This window comes from Conger conger, chromosome 9 (assembly GCF_963514075.1).
Source record: "Conger conger chromosome 9, fConCon1.1, whole genome shotgun sequence".
NCBI classification, from domain to species: Eukaryota; Metazoa; Chordata; class Actinopteri; order Anguilliformes; family Congridae; genus Conger; species Conger conger.
Genome location: NC_083768.1, coordinates 50,599,903 through 50,624,763, shown reverse-complemented (window position 1 = coordinate 50,624,763; position 24,861 = coordinate 50,599,903). Strand labels below are relative to the sequence as shown.

The window sequence follows — 24,861 nt, the reverse complement described above, 5'->3', positions numbered from 1 at the left end:
CGGCGCTCTGGCCCTGAAATTCCGCTTCGTGAATCGGCGGAACAAAGTCTGAGCTTTTTCCGAGGCCCCTGGCAGACGGGCGTCTGGCGAACGCACGGGGAACGGTTTCGCTTACGCAACCTAACAGCCACTTCTGTCCGCCCGGCTCAAAGGTCACCTCTCCACTTACCGACGATGCCTTGTTACCAAGATACCTTTACCTTCGCCTGGCCGAGAAAGGCCAGAGGATGAAGTCTGTCTGCTCGACAGCTTTCGTAAAATGTAGCACAAGCCATTTCTGTAACTGATGAATTAAAACGCCTCACTAGCCAGTCACACATTGTCTCATTAAAATTTGCCAAGTTAATTTTTAATGTTTAATTTTTACAACACATTTAATAATATGTCTTGATGTCACTTAGCAACCAACACCAGTGGCACTCTACTACAAACTGAAACGCAAATAACCACAACTAATACACCCCACCTCATCTGGCCTATATATTTGCATAATTATTTGCATAATTAGTATTTGCATAATTTATTATTTGTATAATCTAATTTACTAACTTCATTTAATTTATTTACTACTGTTAAACTCACTGTCCTGCCCAGTGCTGACCAGAAGCAGATGGGCTCAGCCTCTGAGCTTGTTTCTGCTCAAGGTTTCTTCCTGTTAGTCTGAGGGGGTCTCAGCCTGGGCTCTTTGTAAAGCTGCCTTGTGATAATCTTGTATGTAAAAAGTGTGATACAATAAAAATTGAATGAACTGAATTGAATATATCTGAGCACTGATACTCCATCACACCACACGAGGAGTGTCTGTCTTGGTGTCCATCCAGGTATCAGCAGAATTTGTACATCAGAATGTCACCATGTCAGATTTCCAAAGATGTAATTTCAGTGTTAATTTGAGAAATCTGGACAGGCAGTGCCCTATCATTGCATATCGGATATTTCCATTTTGTGCTTATTGCATGATATACTGTTTTCTGGTATAATCCTAGTGACTTTAATTGTGCCTGTTGCCCCTGTTTAATCCCAGTCTCTTTAATTGACCTTGTTGCCCCAGTTTAATTCCAGTGACTTTAATTGTCCAAATTGCTGCCTGCACCATGTGCATAGTCTGGCTATAACAGTCATGGGCCACATAATTCCCTTAGTGTTCACTATATTAGCAGTCTTCTTTCAGAAAACCTGATACCAATAACATGTTCCAGTAGTATCAATTTGGTTCCAGAATTATTGGCACCCTTTACTGGCAATGCACAAGAATACTTTCATTAAAATGTATTAAAACAGCTCCAAAACATCACTGACCTTTTGAGGCTGTCTTAATTCCAGAGGTCCAGGGGCACTGTTAATCCTTTCCAAATGTGTTCCTTACCAAGCATGACAGAAAGGACTCCATGCTGTTATCCTTGCCAGAAGTGGATGCACTGAGTACTAAACTAGGGGTGTCAATAATTATGGATCCTTGACTTTGGTGAAATTTATTAAATTAATGTTTGATTTTGGTTGGCTCCATTGATTGAAACATTAATAAAGTCCAGTATTTTTTTTAACATGTTCAGCATTTTGACTTTATCTCAGTAATCATGTTGTTGTTTTTTGCCAGTCAGGGGTGCCAATAATTCTGAGCCCATTGTATATAGTATACATAGGGATTAGCCCGCATTATGGTGGTATTCTCGCAACGCACAGGGCAAACAGGATCAGAACCGGCAAGAAGAAATACACGTCATCCCAGAGATATTTTCAGCCCTGCGGTGACTGTAAGGCGACTTTGAGCGGTGGCTCCACCGCCCTCTCCCGCAGACATGTCCCTCCTATCAGTGTATACCTCCCTCATTAAATATGCAAATGCGGAAGAGGAGGCGTCCACTAACGCACGCCCGTTCCGCAACGCTGTCACACTGAGTGAGCTGATCCGTCACCCTGCCGCGCACGCCTGTGATCCGGTCACGGATACATTACCAGCCTCATACTATTTCAGCTCATCTCTGCGCCTTTAGCATCGTTGGCGCTTCCGTGTCTCGTCACCATGTTCTCCCAGCCCGCATCGGTAGCATCGAGTCCCCAGGTCGGCATAGGAGGAAGTTTCGAGTTGTTTTATAAGCGGAAACTGTGCTGACTGAACGTCCGGTTGCTAATAGGGCAATGTGTACGGCGCGACACCAATTTAAAATACCTCGCTTGCTGCCTCCGGTTATGCCACAACATTCGCTAAATAGAGCAAACATATCTCCAAAAACTGTTGTGAGACGCTGCAAACCGCTGCAAACAAAATTCAAGACAACCCATAGCAAATTGCAGCCGTCTGTATCTGAATGCACTCCAGTAACTGGGAACAGGACGGTAAACAGGCCATTATGCATAGGACATCTGCTAAGCAAACAGCTAATGTCTGTCTAGCCACCATGTTAGGGGTTAGGCCGGCTCCCAGCGAACGGGAGCCAGCGCTCCAGTACAATTTAAACACAGAGGGCCAGGTCGATCTGTGTTATCTCAGCTCTGACTAATGGCATTCAATTGCGCTCTCAGGCGACCCCCAAAGTAAACACAATCAGAACGCCTCGGAACATAACCCCGGCTCACTGCGAGAGACGACGCCTTCGCACACAGCGGGGCTCTTCTGCTTAGCAACGAGCCGGCTCGCAACGCAACTCCCGACACCTATCGAGTGTTTCACGAGGGGGAAACCAGCACATCCAGAGCCGCACAGCTCGTTCCTACACACCTGACACAGGCCTACTATTCTCTGTATTCAAACTCTAGTCAGCTGATAATGCGTGCAGGATCGTACCCGACGAAAGGAACGGCACTCTCCTGCTCTAATTCTTCAGCAGAAACGGCCCTAAATCACCGTTTCTGCCAAGCTTGCACATCTTTATTAAATACAGTCCTTTTTAATCTAGTCACTCCTGAATTAATTAAATGCCGGTATTTGGGTGAAAAGTTTTTGGGAGGACCGGAGAACATGTCGCTTTAGGGTATGCAGAACGCCAAACAATTCCCATAGCGTGACTTTTACGAGTCCATTAGCGAATGGAAGGAAAAATGTACTCACACCTAAGAACTCCCCAAAAGCTGGACCTGCACAGACCTGTGGGAAAATAAGTTTGGGCGGGTCTTCATATTTCACACGAAATGTCCTCATTCACTTTGAGGTTATTGAATATTTAACTGGATCTTTATGGAAGACCAAGGAATAACATAAATGTACAGTTTCAGAATAGACAGAAATTATTCCCCTGGCAGAGGCCTCAATTCAATCTATCCACAAAGGGCTTTGCTTACTTATCTCTCAGAAAAAAGGGTTCTGTGCCTGTCTCCCTAGAAAAGCCCTTTTTAGTTCTTTGTGGAACCCTCTATCATGGGTGTGAAGTCTGAGAGCTCCCAGACAAAGAACCATTAAGTTACATTAGACTCTTCTATGGAATCACAGGGTTCCTTTTGGAACCATTTTTTTCTGAGAGTATTTGCCAACAAAGTCATGGAATATGTGAACTTGCAGCAATAGCTGAGTATATATGCATGCAAAAACTTAAATTTCCTTAGTTAAAGTTGAGGACAAGGCCTGGTTAGTCTGGGCAAAGCCAGAGACAGTATATTATTGGATTGGCAATGAATGAAACCAGGATCTATTTACATTGCCAAAGAATCGGATCTGAACAGACCCACAGGAAGATGATAACATGACGTGGTGCTGTAGACATGTTACAATCCCGCCACAAGGCTATCACTGGTGGTCTAGTACTATACTGCAAAAACTAAAAAATAACTCAATCTCAACAAGTATTTTAGCCTTATATTGAGATTAAATTACTTTAATTGTACTTATTTTACTTTTTTTTGCTGAACAAGACAAAAAAGAGGTAAGACAGTGTGACTCATTTCAGTATTTGCCAATGGGGTAAGAAAATTGCACTTTAACAAGTTAACAGTAACAAGCAATTAGTTTATACTTATATAAATATAAGATCTTAAGTCTTATTAAAGACTAAAAGACAAGTGTCGTGTAAGTGGTTTGGGCTTAATCACAAATTAAAACCCTTTAAAAATTCTAATGTAGTCCTGTTTGCATATTGCTGCTCTAGGACCTGACACTGATAGGTCCATACGCAACAAATGGACATATGATAAATAAATAATGACAGGATGGCCAAAAAAAGGTTTTGTGTGTGTGTGTGTGTGTGACCTGCACGCACAGTCACCTCTGCCTTTCTATGTACCACACACACAGCAGGGCCTGGCGTTGGAAAGTTATGCAATAAAAGTCAAAGTGCCAAAAGGAATTTATGCTCCAGTAATGCTCATATTGTTTGTACAGCATTGCACGGCGGCGCAGTGCTACTTGCCTGCGCATACTTTTTCAGGACATGTGAATGCATACCGTACAGCGTCTTGGACTGCGTCCAATCCAGTACCTCCGTATGCGGGTAGCCCACAAATCATCAAAGATACTGCAAACACCCCAGAGGGACAGCTGGAGTATCCTGGGCGGGCTCACTGGGGCCTGCCGTAAAAGTTTCACTGCAAAAAATGGCTGTCTGTATAAGCGTTTTTTAGTCTTGTTTTAAGACTTAAGATCTTATATTTTTCTCTGAAGTAGAAGATATTTGCTTGTTTTAAGTTACTGTTTACTTAACTTAATTTCTCACCCCATTGGCAAATTTTGAAATGAGTCAAACGTTCTCACCTAATTGCCATTTTTTTGTCTCATTTAGTTAAAAAAGTAATAGAAATAAGATTTTAAGTGTAAATATAAGTTCATATACGATACTTGTTAAGACTGACTTATTTTTAATTTTTTTGCAGTGTTCGGCCTGCATGCAGATGGAACAGGAGGATCCCGCAGAGAAACCTCTGGTGCTGATCTGGGATCAGTGCTACTAGCGCCCACTCCAGGCAAAGGGGGTGTACTGTAGCAGCTGAATTTTATCAGGCTGACCTGGGCTTATCCTAGAAGAGTATCAGTTGCAGCCTCTGACACTGTTTTAAGCCACACCCCCGACACACGCACACACACATACACGAGCATGCACGTACACACACACACATTCCCCCGGAGCAACTCGCTCTCATACATGATTAAAGACTACGGAAAGTGGAGCAGCGATAGATATGAAATGGAAATGAGTCCCATTGTGCAACTGAAAAGGACTGAACCTCTCTCTACAGGGAGGCTCAATAATTAAAGCCTTTTCAGACGGCACTACCAGAGCAGACAGCCAATCGAGCGCTTATGAAACACAAAGTAATTGAAAAAAGATTCAAAGCACTTTTATTCTTAGTTGAACTCTTTTTTTAAATTTGCTTTTTTTTCTGTTGTCATAGAATCCTATGACCAAGTAACGAATCAGTGAAAGAAATGGCCTTTATCAACTGTTCTAGAGCGCATGATACTTTTCAAACGGCCTTTTTAAACTATCGGCCATGCAATCAAATAATTGGAAATTGGCATCATTAAGCAAGGAATTTGTGAAGGCTTTTGAAATGTGAAGACATTCAATACATAGGTGGTATTAACTATCTCAGGGGTCTTTAGAAGGAATATTTACAAGCATCCTCACAGGTACTGCGTACTTAACGCACATGGTGGGGTTTTTTTCCAGTAAGCCTCATTCTTCACCAGAGCTGGACCAGAGTGCAGTGTTTGAGTATTATGCATGTAAGAGGCTTAAAATTACCTGTACTTACAGAGAAGGAAAAGAAAACATTGCAGAGCAAGCAAATCAGAGCACTGAAATGCCCGCGATTGAGCAACAATACTACGAAGGACGTGTCATGTGCTGCACTTGGCAAACAGACAAACAAATTAAATGCTCGCTTATTAAAGAGAACACTGCAAAAAAAAGAAAAGAAAAAAGAAACACCCTGAAGCTCAAACTCGCCATTCCAGCTTCTTCCGAGCCGCTTGCACAAGGCTTCGACATGAAACATACTTGTTTCTACAAAGTGTTTACAATCACTTAAAAGAAAAAAACTCAGTAAATCAAGAGTACCCTTCCTTGTGACTGGCTTGCAAACAAGCTTTAAAACGTGCAGCCTGCTGTCAGAGAAACCCCTCTAGCACCAAGCTGAGGTTTTACACAAGTGCGTTTCACGCTGTTGCGCAGCTGTGTTTTTTTGTCTTAACTCGCGAATGACCCATTCCTAGCATGCTTGCGTACTCTGCTGTCATGGCGGCTTATACAACCAGGACACCTGAAAAGCTAGAAGCAAATGGCTTGCCCATTCTCTCACATCTATTATGTTCCATTAAAGACCAGTTTAATCGATTGAGTTATTATCTTATTTGGCATCACTCGTTGCATTACATGCTATTTAGCTGACGCTTTTATCCAAAGTGACTTACAGTTGATCTACACTAAAGCCTGATTTATACTTCTACATCATAGCCTACAGCGTAGCCCGATGCACACCTCCCCAGAAATGCAACTATGCGTTGTAGCCTCTGCATAGCCTACGGCGTAGGGAAGTATAAATCAGGCTTAAGCAGGAGACAAGCAATGTGGACAATGTGGGGTCAAGGGTCCAGGGGGTCACGGGTCGGATCTTATCGTGTTATTGTGGCTACACTGGGGATCGAGCCACCGATCTTGCTGCTTCTAGTCATGTACCTTGACCACTACGCTACAGGCGCTATGCTGCCTTACACCCAAACACCCACCTTCCCGTGACCTAGCCTTCCCCTTAGATCACTTTCTTAATGAACCTATGGCCAAGCGTACACATGCCCTTTAAGCAGTAAAGGTGATGTCCCCTATATGAAAGGAGTCCAGCAAAGCACCTGCTTGGCCTAGCTCGTCTCTTGTAATCTTATGAACATGGGAGAAAACTGTCACACTCTGGCAGACCAAAAAGCCAGATAAAGCATTGATGGTGCCCTTCAAAGGTTTTGCCAGTGGAAACAATCTCTTCTGCTTTTGGTTGCCTTGTTCCTGTGAGGCACTGGGGTCAGGGGCCGCATTGATTTCAACGTCCCCAGAAGGGCAGAAGAATTGGGACAGGAGATTACAGTCGGCCAGTGTTGGCCCGAGAGTGCTAACACTGACCCGGGCACTCTCCCAGCGTCCAAAGGAGACATTCAGTCACCAGGTAACAGAGACACACAGATTCTAGGCCCACAGTCACTTAGCTGAAAGGGGGCCAGACACACACATACTTTTTTGTCCCCTGTTGAAAACGCATCCCCAGTTTACTGGTGTGCCCTACAATGTATGTAAGTGCAAGTATGTAAGTGCCCACATTTCACCCACACACACACACACACACACACACACACTTGGCTCTGGTTGTGTCCTTTATCTGAGGTCCGGGTGCTCTCAGATACATAGAAGCACAACAGCTACAGCACAAGCATCTTGCAGAAGCAAGCCCCTGTCACAGCCCACAAATGGAACATAAGAGCTACAACCTACAAGGCAAGAAGAACATTCAACCCACAGTCAACCCAACCCACCCCCTGCTCACTCTATGGAGGCAATACTGTTAGAAAGGGTTAATTACAGTCTCCACACAATAATTGCTGCGAAATTGTCACTGCAGGTTGTTACCCATATCAGTGTATTGAGCAATTTAACGAACACTTTATTAGGTATTTATTCTAACAACAGTTTTTAGTTTTATTTTATTCTTCTGCTGCATAGCCGATCCACTTTGGTGTTCAGAGATGCTCTTCTGCATACCACTGTTGTTTGTAATACATGGTTATTTGCGTTACTGTCACCTTCGACCAGTCTGGCCTTTCTCCTCTGACCTCTTCTGCCCGCAGGAATGCTGCTCACTGGATGTTTTTTGTTTTTCACACTATTCTCTGCAAAATCTAGAGAATATAGGAAAATTCCAGGAGATCAGCAGTTTTCTAGATACTCAAACCACCCTGCCTGGTACCAACAGTCATTCCATGGTCAAAGTCACTTGGATCCCGTTTCTTCCCAATTCTGACATTTGGTCTGAAAAACTGCTGAATCTCTTGACCACATCTGCATTCATCCATTTAGTTGTTGCCACATGATTAGCTGATTAAATATTTGCATTAACAAGCTGGTGTACAGCTCTACCTAATAAAGTGATCACTGAGTGTATGTAATACACAGATATTATAGATAAATATAGACACATTTACAGATAAATATAGACAGATTTTATGTAAGCTGAGATATGCCAATGATATAGACCAAGTAATGTATGCCATACACTGATTAATCTTTTAAAGATGTTGCTTAAATTGGATGTCATATTTTTACATATATTAACATATATAATTTTTTTCATATGGGGGTTTGCATCAATATGCATTATATTATTGTGAAAGAGGCATTAGCCAGAAGTCGACTCCCAGCCGGCTGCCCCCGGCATTTGAACACACAAGAAGCAGAAGTTTAGAAAACCCCGCCATTTTATGACACAAACATAGCTGCCATTCACCTGGTGCACAACAGTAACTTTCAGCAGCAACACGCTGCAGTCACTTCGAAACAAGAACATCGCTAAAAATGCCCGAGAATTGCACAAGAATACTACAGGACACATCTGCACGTTATTTCGAGTGGACGCACGAGTAGGCAGCTGCGGCGCATGTGATGCGTGATCATGAGTGTAAGAGCAAGTCCGCTACCCTGTTCCTCTTCCTCCTCCTCCACCACGGCGACGCTTCGCCTGGGTTTTTTCCACTGAGTCCTCTAGTAAGGCAGCCACATCTCCAGGCCCTCCTTCGAGGCACGCTGGCTCCTGATGGGACCTCCCCCTTCTCCCCGAACGGTGCTCGGGGGGGGGACTCCGTGTCTCAGCAGCCCTTCCAGTGACCCTCATCGCAAACTACAAGCCCTTATTCATTCACCGCCTTCCATTGCCCCGTTTTTAATTAACGCCATGTGACGTGAGCGGGAAGACATCCAACATCTTACAAACTCCTTTATGAAAATAGGTATTCCAGCAATGTACTTGCTAGGAGTTTGTGTATACTGTTCATGCTGGCCATACTCAATTTGGACTATTTAAATGGTATTGGTGCTGTACATGTTAAAACGCTCCCTGCTTGATTTGCGTGCAGCTTGATTCGTGGATTCGTGGATTCGTGGATTCAAGCTGTTCTTCAGGAGAGAGGCTGAGTATAAATGCTATTTGGACACTTCAGTGATGAATGAAACAGTGTGATCATTGCCAGGTCTGGAACAACACATTCTGCTGTGTTGTACAAGGTTACCTCCGGGACCAATATCTGAGCAATCCCTACTGTCACAAACAGCATTCTCCTCACATAGATAACAATAGGCGGCAGGTTTGTGTTATTTGTTTTTCACACCAATGATATTTTTAAATGCAGGAAATGGCTGTGAGCAAAATGAATTAGCCTTAGGCCTAAGCGTCTTACTGAGGAGATATTGCATTTCACTGATTCCATTACATTTCGATATTTCCCAGAGCATTTTTGGGTAGACACAATTTTGCTTTTTTGCATATTAATGTTGGACTGTATTTAGTTGTGAAACATTCAGATTTGCAACATAATTACTTTGAACTCCCTTTTAAAATGGGTAACTTAAAAAGGGGGAAGTCCTTTCAGTAAGATCTTCTACAACAGGAAGGGAAGAATGTGTTTTTGAAAATGGCTTCTTCCTTTAAAAACAGCTATGAATGAGAGGATGACAACTGCTATTTCACGTAAAACACTCTCACTTACTGTTGAAAAACCCCTGTTTGGTATGTTGTTTTGTATATATGTGACTCGAGATATAGCTTCTAACACATAACTACATATAGTTAACACATAACTTCATAGAATGTATACAGCATCCATATACTGTACAGTATATAGTATGTAGTGTTACTTTAAAAATACTTACAAGCGACTATTCCACCCAACCCCCAACCTGCATGCATTTCATGGTAATGTGAATGTCAAATATGTCAAATTGAATAAGGTTTGTTTGTTAATATGTGTTTGGAATATTTATCAAATTTTATGTGTTCAACTTGTGTTATTTGTATTATTGCATTTTTATTAATATTACATTAGCCTTTAACCCAGTGCTCATAGACATTTAAATAGTGTCATCCACCCTCTAAGACTGTCCTGAGAAAAAGACTAAAGTAAATGAATAAATAATTAAATAATAAATCTTATACTTACATAACGTATATACTATCCATAAGCGTACGTAAGCACAGTTGCTGAACCCATATGAATATACAATTCGAAATTCTAATTCTAATTGATTTCTAATCAAATAAAAATAATTTGACAAATAAATTTAGTGAGGAAAAATGAAAGGAAACAGGTTTAATCTCTATTTTGCCATCGCCAGTGGATTGTTCACTATTTTTAAGAAGTCTGACATTTCAGAGACCTTCGTACAAGAAGATTAGATCACAATGAATCAACTGTCCATAAAAGCAACATAACACTGTTTGTAGCCATTGTATGTAGCTAACACTGTATACACTTCGCAGAGTAATACAGAAATACAGTATAATAGAAGTAGTTTAACTGTGCCAGAAATAACAACGTAAGGGTGGGTTTTGGTATTCCACTGCTTGTTTGTATCAGTGTCTCTTCCTGTTATTGAATTCCTTTCTTGATGCGTATCCTCCGTGGCCTGGACGGAGTCATTGTTGATGGCCGCTGTTAAGTCGGGTTCTTTAGCCCGCTTTCTGCTCGGCCACTAGTCACGGCAAGACGAGCCAGAGAGAAATTCCATTTGTCCATTTGTTATTTAACCAGGCCTCCCTTTGTATCTCAAACCATCCATTGGGTTTGTGCTGTCAGCATTGGCACATTGAGGACCCAATGGGTTGCCTGCCACCGGTAGCTGGGAACACCAAATAAGAAGTAAGTTTAAGAAAGTGAGGAGGACAGTGCAACTGCAGAATTTTTCTGGTCTTCCTTATCTTAGTGTTGCATCAAGCTCCATTGTTATATTCAGCACGAAGCCCTCCGAGGTGGTATGGTATGGGAAGCTTAACTCACCCAGTCAACTCTCAGACACAGCACAGGAATAGCTATCACGGGGAACAGCCACCATCACAAACAACTGCTAGTAACCACGAAGACTAGCGACTATTCGGAACAGCACTCATGACTAATGACTGACCTGAGTAACAGACACCACAAAGAAAGTGTGAGAAAGAGCTAATGTGGGGAATACCTTCCATGAAGAATAACTGCTGTGAAATACAATTGTCAAGCTGAACAGCTACCATGAACTTGCAGCTCCACTGTGAGGAGCAACCATTTCACACTTGACTTTTTTTGTTCATTACTAGTTTAGCATCTAGGTTTAAGCTACACCAAGTTTTTTTGGGAGGAAAACATTATTTTTCAATGTATTTTACTGAGCCCACAGAATCTGAGGTGGTCACTGTAAATTCAGGTCATTTTTGTTTGTGAGCTGTGACAGTACTGAATTGTAGTAGTCAATTTCATGCACGATCAGTTCCAGTTTTGTCATACTGTATATGACTGAGACCCAGAGTAGTTTGCACTTGAAAATAGGGACTAATATCTCAGTACTTCAACAGACAACCCTGTTCAAAGACTTCTGTCAGCTCTAGTAGGGAAAAAGGGCCCACATCACACTTAACCTGTGCTCTCAGAACCTCTCAGATCTACTTTTGAACTTTGAACCTAAATGAAGGCAAAGGATATTACATACATTGCATGGCAGGCCAATTATTCTATACTGATTAAACTGCCAATTTTTCTCTGTGTAAAACATCTCTAGTCCCTAGCAGCCGACAAACGTAACCTGTGCCATGTTCGCAATTGAACAGCAATTTAGCTACATGAGACACAAAGGAAGGGAACAAGACACTGGTGTAAAGTCAACAAGCTAAAAATAGACAAGCTTTTTCATTGGGGTCTCAAACACCCCATCAGCAAACGCCATGCAAATCCCCCTCCTTGACAGCTGATTCTGACACGGTCACACACTAGCCCTTTCTCTGCCCTCATTCAGGCAAGCTGTACTGGGAATTAACAGTACAAATCATTTAACAATGTTCTGAACCCAAACCGAATAGGGAACAAGACCAGCTGCAAACACACAGGGGGGAAAGGAGGATTAGGCCACCATTTCATCACAGATGTGACTCAAGCTTACTGCCGTCATTAGACTGAATGAGAAGGAAGAACTTGCGTGCTGAGGGTGGAGGTCCCATAGTGTTGTTTATCTTTTTTTATCCTGTTGTCACAGCGAGTTTCTAATCCGTAGGCATGGACTTGCCATGAGAACTTACATCACTTATATTTGAAAAGGGACTGGAGAAACTGACAAACTAACTCAATCTACTAACTCTATTCTCCCTCACTTTGAGTGCAGGTTAATTCAGTGTTTTCCAGAAGACAGTAGGAGGCACGGATGTCACTGCAGTATGTGCACCTTCCAAGGTGCTCCTGCTCTGACCCCCCAAAGGCTAGGTTCAGAACGATGACGTGGAACCAAAGAATTTGAGGTTTGCTGGGACCCCAGAATTTTGGGGAATGTGGAATACACACACACACATTCAATCGGTGGCTCATATGAAGAAGACTCATGAAGCTGTTCCACAGAAGCACCCTGAGTGCAGAGCAATCCATCAATCTTGAGACCTATGACTCTGGCCGTGTTTGGAGTGAGACGTCAAACACTGCTGTTGTCAGTGAGAGCACTACAGCACTTTGAACTCTGGTGGCTTTTACTATGAAGAATCTTCCAGAAAGCAGCTTGCCTCTATCGAGAGCGGTTTGCCTCTATCAATAGCTGCCGACCTTGGAGGATGCTGAAATGTAATGCAGCGCTTTCAATCTACAGTGAATATCACAGTTCAGTTTGGGAGGATATTTCCCAAGGCAAGATTTATGGTGCATTGGGCCTTGTGCAAAAACCACCCATACCAACAGATTTGTTCTTAAAATCGCTTGTACAAGTATTCCATTCATTACCTATGGAGAGTCTTGCAGTGCATGTCAGCTCGTCTGACACACTGAACTCGGGTCAAACTTTCAAACAAGTCTAAGCAATCAAGTACCGACTATGTGGTAGACATCCCTTATTCTTGTTAATCCAATTGGCCATCTATCTGACAGAACCCACATATACTACCACATAAACTATATCATAACAGACATTTTCATTTCGGGAAGTTGTCTGAAGTTAGGTGCGTTTGTTGAATCCAACGTGGCAAATGTGCACAAGCTCTTCATATGAAAAATGTAAGAGAAATTATATATTGAAAAATGCAAAAACGTTCTTGCCCAATCACACAGACAGTGTTATGATCAGTCATTAGCTTAGAACAATCATGTATAAAAAAAGAGCTTTCTTTTTAGAAAGTCCAGTCATTTCCTGACTGTGGTGTGGTATCATAATAGCCAGCACCACCATCATATTAAGAACAGGAAGACTGCTGTTTAGAGCGATGTGAATAACTGTTGGTTTCAGCCCCACGATACCTGGAGGACTGCAGAACCAGCCGGAGGTTCTGCTGGCATCATTTATTCTGCTGCGCATTTGAAGTGTATTTCCTCTAGGCGCTGCTGTCAAATACAATGCATGCGATCCCTGACACCTGATTATGTACTGGAACAGGTTTTATTTTCAGGCAGTAACCTGTTTAAATGTGCATGACTTCCGTGCCACCGACAGCAGCCAAGCCGAAACGCGTAGCGGGTAGCCGACAGCAGACGGTGGCGTTCGAACCGGGAACTCGACCGGCACCAAACGGCACAACAGCAACCGCCTTGTGAAGGGATTTAATGAGACTGAGTACAAGGGGGTTTATTCAGTTCATCCAGACATACAGACAGTTGGTGGAAAACACTGCACCAGCATGCCAATACATAGCCTGTGCTGTTATATAATGTATCACTTTATAATATACTATAAGAGCCTGTATGTAACGCCTGCTTTTACAGTAGTAGGTATTTGTCAACTAAATATGAAGTAAAAATGTGAAATTATTGGGTAAATACCACTGGTAAAAAATAGTTAAATACTTAGATACTAAAAACTGAAATACTCCTCCTCTGTTACCTATCAATTGAAGCGATTACCATGTAGTTATCAAAGTTTTTGGTTAGGTTTACCGGCATATTTATTTAGATAAGCCTAATAATTTTTGGGAATACATTAGAACACATGTATTGCCTCATTTCTGAGGAAGTACACAATTGCAGACAGGCTATAACCAACCTAAAACTTTGACACCTGCTGTACAAGATAGTCATTTGAATTGATAGGTGAGGAGGTGTTTCTAAGTATTTAGTTACTTAGTATTTACCTATTTCTTTTACCAGCGGTAATTACACAAGCAGGGTGAGTTTCTAAGCGGCAACGTACAACTCGCTGAATAAAGCCGGATGAAAAGGGAAGAAATGAATGTGTGAAATGTGGTACAGTTTGCTTACACACTGCCTCACACCCTTCTCCATTCTACTACGCTCAGCCCCTTTCCACAGTCACACATTGGTCTCCAGCCTGTCATGCAACCTCCTGCAAGATCAAATGCCTTATCTGATTTAGCGGAAAGATTTTACACTGACACTCACTTTGGAGGTTGGGGCGGGGGGAGGGGGTTGACACTTAAAACAGTGTAAAGGCAATTTGCCACTTCGGTGCCTAGCACTGCTTTGACGATGCTTTTGGCTCACACAGAGGCACACACTGTACACCTATGAGCTTTCGGCAAGGCTCTCTTCAACCAGCGAAGGAAAAAAACAGGCTACAAACTCCACCCCCCAGCCAATAGCTGTTGTCAGCTGATACAGCTGAGAAACTGGGACACGCCCCCTGATCAGGGTGGAGTGTACACATTATATCCTGAGTCGGAGGCTAAAGAGAGTGTAATGTGCCTTCCGTCAGTTTGTGTACAATTACCATAAAGGCTGGTATTTCTGCATTCATCCAATAAAAACTACATTTATTAGTGCACTTACTGCAATAATAAATCATGTGGCTTGATTTAACAAAGTATTAAACACATTAATCAATACCAGAATTGAGGGCCAATGAAATAGCTAACAGTCTGATAACTTGTTTAATATTCAGTGAAATAACTGACATGTAAAAGTTGAGTCAATGAGTCAAATTAATTAGTCGTTTGTGTGTTGTGTTTGCAGAGCTTATTATTTCTGCAATATCTCTTCTGCTAAATATGTGAGCAGTATTTTCAAAGTCCAGTTCATCGTTTTAAGGCATTGAAATATTAGTTATAATATTTACAATGATGCACGTTTCCAAAGATCTTCTGTTTCTGTGATTCTCTAATCTTGATGTAGGCCACAATTTTTGTTCCAACAAAATGAAATAATAATTTGGGTACCTGATAATGTGTACCTGACCACTTTCATTATTATTATTTTCTTTAAAATGATTTTGGTTAATAAACATTTGCTTTTTTTGTAATCTCAGCATTCAACAGGCAGTTTAGGTGTGCAGGTTAGGTAACCAGGTTTTATTTGTTAATTCAACAATTTAGTAATTCCACCTGTTGATCAGTCAATAAAATATTGTGCGCGTAACTCCAAAGGGAACTGCACAGAGTACCCTGCGGAAAATGTATTCATAAGCGTGCCATAATAAGCGCGATTAGGTCATCCTTGAATAAAAAAAGCTACACCGTAAAATGTCCAGAGTTAATTCAACTCTAACAGAATAAATCAGAGTCCTCTAGGGACCATTTGCTTTCTTTAAGAGTTTATTTTACCCTGAAAATATTACTGTGCAGCTCTGGTATAAACAGAGCACTATAAACAGATTGTTAAATTTGTGTAGCAGCAATTTTCATTGGAAAGAAAAGTGGAATGCACAAGAAGCCACAGAAACCCTAGGTTTAAATGTTTATTGTTACTGCTATTATGGAGCCGCCCTACTATTGCACTGATTGTTAAGTGTACAATTATGCTAAACTATATCAATTACTAGCATGCCAGTTCTGCATTTCACGTCACCGCGCAATTTAATGTGGGAATTTTATTTTTACGTGTTTGTTCTAGAAGTCGCGCCGGCTTCTGATAAAGATTACGTCCATGTATTTTGCTGCAGAACAGCGCACGCTCGTGTTGCCCCAAGAGGACAGCTCTCCTCTGGAAATGTCATTCTTACCCTAATATTTACATTTGGATTACATGTAAAAGCAACATACGTCACTGGCAACACTTAGCAATTCAAAACAAACACACAACAGATAGCAGAGAATACAAAATAATCGGTAAGACATGTTAATTGAATATGTAGCCTAAATATTCCATCAGTCGCGTATTAGACACATTTTGCCATTGAAAATTATATTCATGCCTACGTTCGTATGCAGCTGCGCGTAATACTTTATTGTTATTTTTTTTTTTTAGAAAACTCTTGATTCTGAAGCTCTGACAATGCACACAGCAATGCATGACTGTAAACAAAGTAAAAATAGCCTTCAATCGGTGTGATCCCAACAGCCCCATTATATAACCAGAGCTGGTCTGTATGACATCACGGGTAGGCGAGCAACCACCCGCCGTAGCCAACAGCGGCAATGTCCTTAATACACCAATAATAAGATTGTATAGGTTATAAATTACTTAAAATGATACAGTTACGATGATTTACACAAATAAAAAAGCTTCCCAGTGTAATATTCGTGTAATACATTATGTATTATGTAGGCTAGACACTTTTACAATTACGATTTGATTGGAAAAAAAACTGACGGTTTTGCATTTTCCTGGTTCCTAGTTTATTTGCTACTAAACAATATTCTTCTTGACAGCTCTGAAATATCGTAGTTGGAAACTAACATGATAGAAACTACGGGGAAGTGACTAAGCAAGAGTCGTATCTACGAATTATGCAGCGAAATTTCATAACAGTAATAAGTTAATTTAGCTACTATACTACTGTGAACTAGCGATCACAAGAAAGTACATTATTTGATGCAATGTGCAACCAGAGGCAGTGGAGTGGCGCAGTAAGTAGCGAGCTTGCCCTACGCCAGCTTCTGCTCAGTGCGCTTCTTGTCCGGCTACATTTCCGCGAAACATCCGCTACCAGGTTCGCACTCTAGCTATCAAGCTAACCAGTTAAGATTGTTGAGGAGTGACATGACAACACACCACCGTGAGTCGAGCGGTCTTTTTTACTTCTGATATCGGAGTTTTGCATTTCGGGGATAGTAAGCATAGCTTTTTTTAAATCAATAAAAACTGAAATAAATTACGAGGGTGCTACTTTAAATCCCTTCCTAGTTCCAGCCATTTTTCTCACTTGGCTGTCTGAGTAAAGTGTCTGCGTAGCTGCAAGGACAGAGCAATAACAGCGGTGTAGTAAAATATGACTTACTGTACGGTGTAATGGTCTGAGAAGGCAGTGCCTTCGCTTGTTGCCAGGGCTCCTTTTTCCAGCACTGACGGTGGAATTGTCTCCCCTCCACTAGTGAGTAGAGTATGCCGACGTCTGCAGCAGTACAGCTACTAGCTCGCTTGCTCAATGCCCCTCTCCCTCCCCCCGCTCTGTGTGTGTGAATGTGTAAAAGCCAAATATGGAGCACTTGGCCGCCTGTGCAATAGCTCAAAGTTCCTACTATGTGCACGAAGGGGATGGAAGCGAGGCAGCTGACTGGCAAGTGTCCAAAAGTCGCATTTTAAGACATACCCACACACCACAACGCGTTACTAGATCGCTGAACTCAGTTTAACCTAAATTGTTTGCCATTTCTATGTTTACTCGCACTCATCTCAGATCCTGAGCGCAACAATCTCTGTAATTTAGAAAATAACATAAACGACCCATCGCCATTCATAAATAGGGACTCTGTGTACACGTCTTTCATCGCTGCGCACTTATTATTGCTGGCAAGACTATTGAAACTATTGAAAGCTCTTGAAAATGTCATTTTGGCATTGCATTAATATAAGACGGCCCACAATAAGCAAATATTTTTTTCATTCCGTTTCATGTTTTGAAAGGCAGTGTACTCTGCACACTTTATAGCACTTCATTGAAAACATATGAAATCACTTGGAAATTAATTATTTTTGAAGCATGACCGGAAAAGAGCAAGAAGACAGCCCAGTTTTCTCCAGGGGATTTCCTTTTTCAATATGAATGGCATACGTACAGTGCATCAGTATAATATGTCGCCGTTGCAAAAGAAGCCCAGTGCCACCCATCTATGTAAGGTAGAATTTTTGTATCATGTTTCAAATGTTTTACTCAAAAGCCTTTGTCAGACAAATGTGAAGTCTGAAAGGAATGTTAGTAACAAGACAAAATGAGGATCTTGTTACAGAACAATAGCTTGGATGTTATCGTGCAAATGAGTGAATGCATGTGACGTTGTGCTCTCAGCATTGGGCCTGGTGTCAGTAGATTGCGAATATCGTTATTTCCTGAAAAATCTAAATAAAGGCAGGTTTTGTGATTATGTTCAGTGTGCCGTTTTTCAAAATGTGTTAAATGAATCGTCTCTGCTGTGTAAACTATATTAAAAAAATAATTCAATACTAAATTCCAGTTTTTTCAGTTTCTCAGATTATGCTATCCTTGGGGAAGTGCCTAGATGCTAGCTCTGTATTAGCATTCTGTGTAAGGGTGGGCAGACTCTAATGAAAAAAAAAACAATAAAGCCTATGAACTGTGTTCTGTCACCCTAGCACCAGGGCAGTCCTTCATTCAAGAGCCAGACACATTGTAAACTGACTCCTAGCACAAGGCTGCTAGTATTTGAGGACACAGAAAACAGACAGGGACCCCACCCGTGACTGTCATTCAGTAGCTAGCCCATTGTTTTGGGGCTATCATGACTGCCAAGGAGAAACTTGCAGAAATTCACAGTGGCTTGTATTGTGTTCTGTACATTTCCCTTTTGTTCAGCACAGTGTGTAACTGAGAAATGCAAGTGCCTAACATTATGAGTGAAACAGGAATGTCCCATCCAGATATTTAACCCATGACCACGTTTCTGTTCAACAGTGAATCCAACAGTAAATCACACGAAAATCCTGAAATATGATCCTGTGGATCACCTGTAAAAAATGTTAGTATAATATCATTTTGTTGACCCAGAACATATTGCTGATGGTGTTTTCAACTTGTATACACAGCTTGTCCCTTGTTCCTATATGGGGGCTAGCCTTAAAGTGACCAAAGGTGTACATTCCAAAAAGAGACAAGTAGTCCCTGTATCACTGAGCACCGGGCTTTTTACAAAAAACTGAAGTTCCCCGTAATAATTTGCTTACAATCACTACAATGCACAGTGTGTTTGTGCCAGAATCACACAGCACAAGTTAACCACAGGGTGTGGTGCAAGGCTAGTTTACGGGTAGCCTACTAATGAGCATGGTAGAAACCAGCAAGTGATGCTGCAAAACTGAAAGCAAGCCGGGTGATTGTGTAAGAAGTGACAAGCGGAATGCAATTGACTTTAATGCAACACAACATTTTTCTACAGCCAGAAGAAATATCACTGCTAGGCTTGTCCCACTGTGGGTGTCACTGGTCCTCGTGCCAGGAAGAGTATTTTTCATCACTTATTTTCAGCACTTATGCAAACAATTTTCTACTCAAAAGGATAAATCACAAACATATTTTGCACTCATAAGTGGCATACGATTGTGGATTATGGCAGGGGTACACAAAACTGGCCCTTGAGGCCAGCTGTACTGCTGGTTTTCATTCTTCCCCTCTAATTTAAACCTTGGACACCAGATGAGTTAAATCTCTGGCCTTAATCGATCAATTAAATATTGGATTTGGGTGGAAAAGAAAGCAGATTTGAGTATGCCTGGGTTATGGTATGTTAAGTTCATCTCAGAGAAATGGGGCAAGGTCTGTAACTTTGCAACTTTCTGTTACTCCTGTGATTTAGTAAACATAAAGTAGTAGATACTATGGTCTATAACAGGGGTGTCGAATCTGCTTCATGAAATACCTACTCTGGTCTTTATATTCAATTCCATTATGAGATACTTTTGCATGTTGAAGTGTCCGCTACACCCCCTAGTGGGGATAGGAGGTGTTGCTACAATTTGTGCAAATCGTTAGAATCATGCATAACTACAATTCAATTCAATTTCATTTGTATAGGCATCCCAAACACACTTTACATAATATCAGATGGGAAGAAAATTAAAAAAATATCAGCCCTAACCCCCCAAATGACATATGAGGTCAATTACTCCCTATTAGGAGAAAAACCCTCAAACAGTGGCGAGAAAAAACTCCCCGATGGGAGGAAACCTGGAGAGGTACCCGGGGGATGCCCATCCACCAGGATGTGTGGAAGCATGGGCATGAACCAGGAGAGGAGCAGGGCTATTGTACCTGCCAGCCATCTCCACAACTATACACCGTTTAGCTGTAGGGTTGACTAAAGAGATGAGTTTGAGCCTACATTTAAAGACAGAGAGTGTGTCTGAAGCATGAATATGCCTGGGGAGATTTTTCCATAAAATAGGAGCTCTATAATCGTAATTGTATATTTGGAATTTTTAAATAGCCAGCATCTTGAGAACAAAGCAATCTTTTAGGAGACTAAGGAATGAGTTGCTAACGGAGATATTCTGGAGCCAAGCCTTTTAAAGCTTTATAAGTTAACAACAGGATATTATAATCAATTCTAAATTTAATAGGCAGCCAGTGAAAGGTTTTGAGCACCAGACTGATATGCTCACATTTCTTAGCTCTAGTAAGAACCCTAGCGGATGTATCCTATACATTCTGTAGGCATTTCAGAGCTGGATTAGTGCGACCACACAGTAAAACATTACAGTAATCCAACCGTGAGTTAACAAATGCATTCACCATCTGTAGAGTGTGCTGGAGGGACATCTTCCTTAATTTGGAAATTTTCACTCTGATGATATTATTAACATGGGCCTCGAAAGAGAGTTCTGAATCAATAAAACCAAGGTTTTAACAACCGCTTTGGCAGAAATAGAGAAATCATATAATTTCAAAGAAAACTGTAAGAATGTATCTCTAAGTGATTTGGGACCTATTATCAGTATATCAACCTTATCTGAATTCAGTAAGAGAACATTTTGGGCCATTCAGACATCTTTAAGATAGGCCTCCAATTTGGCTAGCTGGACATGGCTTAGAAGATACATAAAGTTGTGTATCATCTGCATAGCAATGGTATTGCCTATAGAGGGAGTATGCAAAGAGAAAAGGGCAAAGCACCAAAACTGATCCATTATTTACCCTAACAAACTGAGATCTATCAGAAAGATAAGATTTAAACCACATAAGAGCTTGTCCAGTAATGCCAACTGATTTTTCCAGCCTATGGAGGAGAAGAATCCGTAGTATCAAAGGTAGCACTTAGGTCAAGTAGGACAAGGATAGAGATATAGCCACAATCCAGGGAGAGAAACGAATCTTTCATTACTGTGAGGCGAGGCCTGTTTCAGTGCTATGGTGCTTCCTGAATCCAGCTATCTTCAGCGTCAGTGCTCAGATTTATCCACACATGACCCCCAGCACCTCCTCAAACCCATTTTTTACCCTACTACCATCTGCCTGTTGATATGCTGTAGGTTCTTCAAAAATAGTTACCTATTAGCTACCATTGCTGCACTAAAGTCCACACCATCAAGGACCTAAATAAATGGCAGATACATGGCTACCTGTATGTGGCGGGAGGTAGGCCAAGTTGACGAGATACAAAGGCAAGTGGAAGTACATGCCCTTATAAAATGACAACAGCATATCTGTCACCAATAAGTTACTATTAGAAGAGAACAGTATTCCAGAGGATATGTTGAAAGATTATGTTCGGCCCAACAGTCAGCTAATGATTTATCTGCCTTGATATCTCAGGCAACCCTCCCAAAGGAATATGCTGACAAGATGGTCGAACATCACATAGCGTAGACTGTGTGCGTGTCTATGTGTGTACATGCCTCTGTGTATGTGTTTGTCTGTCTGCCTGTGTGTGTGTGCTTGCATACATGTGTTTGTGAGAGAAAGCGATTAACCCCTTATGGGTGGATGCATCTTGCCCGTTTCATCTCCCTTAACAGACGGATGTGTTGCATTTGATCTTATCACCGTTTTTCAAACACATGGCCGTTGACATGCATTATGATTCCATAATGGGTTAAGATAGGGAAAAATACAAGGGAGGGACAGATGGAAAGGGAGAGATAGATGAAGAATAACGGAAACAGAGGGATATCGAGAGGCAGAGAGGGAAGGCGAATGAACAGACATTAAAAGCAATGTACTGGAGCCCAGTGTCCTCGCTTTCCTCCCTATTTTTGAAACTCTTTTGAGACGAGGCGCGGGGTTCACAATAACACTTCCACGACGCCCACTCGCAAAACAAGATTTGTGATTCTCTCACAGGCGCAGTTGGCAGACGCAGCCTGTGAGCCGGTTGTTGGAAAATGCTCTTGACAGCCTCTGAACAGAATTAAAAATAGTGCATGCGTACGTGCGTGCCGGCGGACAGATAACGCTCCTTCCATTCAGACTCCGTTGCTATTGATTACCTCCAGAGGCAGTCTGGCCGTTATTCATTGAGTCATGCTTTCGCATGAGTCATGACAGGCATTATAGCGATGCTCCTACTCAAAGACGTATGATTTAGACAGCCAGCGCCACACACACAGAGGTGCTGGAAACTCTCCAAGTGAGCCTAATACAGCTACAATTAATTCCTTCACTTCCTACACGACACTCAGCAGTTCAAGACAGGGCATTCTATTTTAGGCTTTCTGATTCTGGGCTCCTGTAAACATACACCAGAATTCCCGAAACAAGGACAAGGACTTGGTGGCTTATGAGAGAGGAAGGGGTTGACAAGGGACAGGAGAAGTATGTACTGTCGTAAAAACTTTGCTCTCCCTTCCACAGATATCCATTACATCAAACTAAACACTCCACTAGCTAGAGGTTATATTCACTTGGTAAATGGTTGGCATTTAATATAGCAAAGCGCTGTACATTGATGCTCCTCATTCATACATTCACACACACACTCACACACCAACGTCGACTGGCTGCCATGCAAGGCACCAACCAGCTCGTCAGGGGCAATTGGGGGTTAGGTGTCTTGCTCAGGGACACTTCGACACACTGCAACACGACTGACAGACGACTGCTCTTACCTCCTGAGCTAATGTCGTCCACTTCTTTAAAAGAACGGTGTATGATGGTCTGTATGTTAACAGATTCAACCACATATCATAGCGAGGGAGGGTCAGAGAAAATATAGTTACTAGTAAACCCATTCCAGGGTTTGAAAGTTGTGGAATCCCTCAAAGTGTTGATCTTAGCTTTGCACCAATGGTTCTACAGTGAGACATAATGCAGCTTTAGTTAACTCCAAGGAAAGGCATGTTTTCCAATGCCCTCCTCGCCCTTCTCAATTGCCCCTTGCTCGATAACAGGGGAAATAAAACGCCCAGATTAGACGTAGCAGGGTCGTAATCTTTTTATTGGGAGCATCCAACTTAATCAACCCCTTTGCAGCAGACAGATTAGCGCTAATCTTGAGGGGTTGCTAATGTGATCTTCTGAAAGTCTAGCTCTAATTGCCGAAGAGAAACCCAGCAGAACACATGAGTCAGTGAGAATTCCTTTCCTCCCTCTGACTCTCAGAGACGACTCCTGAATAATACATGAGCCCCGGGAATCAGGAACATTCATCACACTATTTGTAATGGGGTAGCCGATGACACGCAATAGAGTGGAGATTCCTCCAGTACGGCAACCTCAGATCTCTTATTAGAACAAATACTCCAACTGCGTTTTCATTGGACGTGGAGCGATATCATCACAGACAGACAGACAGATATAGAGATAGATAGTGTAGATAGATTTGTGAAAGCAGTATCTGGGGCAAATGAAAGGCAATGCAAACTCTTGCAGCTGTGACAGTATGAGGTGCCATTTTAAATAAATCATTAAACTAAGTTTCTAATTGTCTCCCCCCATTAAAGATCCCAAGATCCTCTCTACTAGAAGAAAGCTCGGAAATGCATGTTTCTCACCTGGCTACCTACAATTTTCATCCACTTTAGCAGATTAATTTAAATGAAATCTTGCCTCTCCACCTCAGTTGATTGTTCTCAGTTGATGGTTCATTGCCCAGGTAGGTGCTAAATGCCAGTGGTAGCTGTACAAGTACAATGTAGTGGAGTATGATTACCATGGTTATAAGAACATTATTAGTACTATGAGCGTGTTCAAAGTTCAGTAAAACCATAAAAACTACAGAGAGATTTATTCTGGTGATTACATCGCACTACATTACATTCATTTAAGAAATGCTTTTGTTCAGAGTAACTTACAGCATAGAAGAAGCATTAAGGCAGTAAACTGATTAAAATTAGCAATAGTATCAGACCTGGCTATCATTTCCACACCCTGAGTAAAGATGCAACATCGCTAATGCAGTAGCTATGCTAACCAAGATGCAAAGCCCATTCTAAATACATACATGTCATGGCATCTACAGCCAGTCCTAAGAAAACAAACATAAAGCCATTAACAATAAAACCTACAACTATTCAAACATCATAACCTAAATTAATATAAAATAGAGTATGCTATGAGGAGGAGTGCTATTAGTATTACTACCATTATGCAATAATAATAATGGCAAAATGATATGTTAAGATATGCTTTATTGAACCCCGTGGGGTCATTTTTGCATTTGACCCATCCTAGTTGCTTAGGAGCAGTGGGCAGCCACAGTGCAGTGCCCAGGGACCAACTCAAGTTCTGAGGGCATTGCCTTGGTCAAGGGCAACAGCAGGAGTATGTCTAACATGACATGCATGTCTTTTGGTGCATTAATAATAATAATAAAAATAATAATAGGGTGGCATTTAGGGGTCATGGGTGACATAGTTTTATTTTTCAGTTGGTCGACAGGAGATAGTTGTAGTATGTACAATGT

The 24,861-nt window shown here is 41.7% G+C and overlaps 1 protein-coding gene across 1 annotated transcript in view; it reads right to left on the bottom strand.

Moving 5' to 3' along the window:
* The window catches only part of atxn1a (ataxin 1a), a 91,233-nt gene extending 73,833 nt beyond the window's left edge, over positions 1-17,400 (bottom strand). Inside the window, exon 1 of the mRNA XM_061255474.1 lies at positions 17,289-17,400. The gene's annotated coding sequence lies outside the window, so the exon portion shown is untranslated. The remainder of the gene's footprint in view (positions 1-17,288) is intronic.
* Between the last annotated feature and the right edge of the window lie 7,461 nt (positions 17,401-24,861).